Raw genomic sequence first — 2,081 nt, forward strand, 5'->3', positions numbered from 1 at the left:
GATGTCCACCCTTTGCTCATGCCATCATTTTCCCTGCCATCATGGAGCTTCCCCCTTGAGTCTGCAAGCCAAAATAAACCTCTTTTTCCCACAAGCTGCTCTTGGTTGGATGATTTCTACAAAGCAGTGTGAACCTGACTGCAACACCATGGATACCTCAGGACAACTGTACTTGATGGTCAGTTTGGGGTGGGATTGAGTGGGAAGAGAACCCAGAGTAGAAATGATCCCTTTCATGTTAACTATGAAGAGGCACCCTCTTTCTCCAGGGGAGGGAGGTGCGGCTGGTACAGGAAGCATTCTGTCAAGGAAGTGTAAGTCAGACAGGGACAGCAGCCACATCCCAGAGCTGCCTGCAAGGCTCCTTCATGGTGCCTGTCCTCCACAGAGAATGGCAAGGGCCAGAATCAAAAAAGAGGCTGCAGAAACACCCATCGTGCGCAATGGTGAGCTGCGTGCAGGGCTGATATCAGAGAAAACACTCCACTTCTACAGCATAGGAATTGGCTAATTCAAATGGATGCCACAGGACAACAGGCTAGCATGGCCGGTGGCTCATGGGCTGAGTGTCACCTCTCCATAGCCACCAGTCAAGTTTCTGCCTTAAAACATAAAATAGTTAGGTGGCGGTCGCTGCGGAGGAAGAGGACACCTGGATGCGAGCCGGTGAGGCTGAGCCACGATGCTCCGGATCGAAGGCCTCGCTCCAAAGCTGGACCCAGAGGAGACGCAAGATGCGAAAGGACCAGCTCTCCTCCCTACGGACCTCCCTCACCGACGGGGCCCTGCTGCGAGTCACTCCATTTAGCCTGAAGAAATTGGACAGCACATGAAGATGGGCCGTTGCATGAAAATTCATGATGTGAGGAACGTGGCTACAGTTTCTACCCTGTCCTTAAATGAATTGGCCCAGAAAGGTGGAAGAACTGATTGAATGGACAAAAAAAATTCTACTTGCAAGAACAAGTAGGACTGTGGTAACTGGCTGCCATAGCTAAAATATAAATAATCTGGGAAGTATGAAAAGATGTTGAGTGCCCTTATTCCTGTGCTATTTGGCCTCTGTGAGTGTTGATATAATTGCAAATAACGTCTGACTCCACGTTCTAGCCAGTGGGATTCTTAAGGCGATTACGTCTGGAAGAGTATTGTCTCAGCCGTCGTTTCTGTCCACAGTTTGCTTCTGTGCAGAGTGTACTTGTGAAGCTGAGTTTGGTGAAAGTCAGAACACGCAATGACACAGAGGCACAGAACCATTAGTCTATATTTGTAATAGACATACCAACGCCGAAAAAGATTCAGATTAAACAACAAAATGCACGCATGAAGGGTCTAGAATGCTTTACTAAGGGCTTGACATTCAGTCGCTGCTATAATCTTGTGCAAGGAGGGTTTTGTGGGCAAAAGACCTGTGTAGTCACACTTGGTTTAATGCTGCGCTGTCTCTCTCCCATGGCATTTTCGTTTTCTACTGGAGCCCACAAGCTATATAGCCTAGTTATGTAAGGGAAGAAATATAAGTAGTTTCAACACCCTCATGTACAGATAAGGTTAAACAGGTTAGATGGTTTCCCTGCCCGGCTAGCAAGCCCAAACTCCAGTCCCTGGTCTCACGCCTCAGGAACCAGTATTTGGTCTGATGCATCAATGACATGTGCACCTTTGTGGATAATAACCATCCAAGTGGCATCGACTACCCTACACCTTTTTAAAATATATTTTTAACGTTTAATTTTTATTTATTTATTAGAGGCAGAGAGAGGGAGGATGGGCGCACCAGGGCCTCTAGCCACGGCAAACGAACTCCACATGCGTGCGCCACCATGTGCATCTGGCGTCTGTGGGACCTGGAGAATCATCGAACCTAGGGTTCTTAGGCTTCTTGGGCAAATGCCTTAACTGCTAAGCCATCTCTGCAGCTCCCTACACCTTTCTCTTTTGCTGTTTCTGCTGGTGAAAACTGACACCCAGGCTGGACGGCAGTGGACCCGTCAGATTGTCTTTCCTAGGAATCTAGAACTGGCATGAAGAGAGGCATGAAGACAGGACCACAGGGTGCACATGGGGCCGAACTTGGAACT

At 48.3% G+C, this 2,081-nt stretch overlaps 1 pseudogene; it reads left to right on the forward strand.

The window, feature by feature from the left end:
- Nucleotides 1-682: 682 nt before the first annotated feature.
- LOC101595543 lies at nucleotides 683-833 on the forward strand (annotated as a pseudogene).
- Nucleotides 834-2,081: the final 1,248 nt, after the last annotated feature.

This window comes from Jaculus jaculus, chromosome 7, assembly GCF_020740685.1.
Source record: "Jaculus jaculus isolate mJacJac1 chromosome 7, mJacJac1.mat.Y.cur, whole genome shotgun sequence".
NCBI classification, from domain to species: Eukaryota; Metazoa; Chordata; class Mammalia; order Rodentia; family Dipodidae; genus Jaculus; species Jaculus jaculus.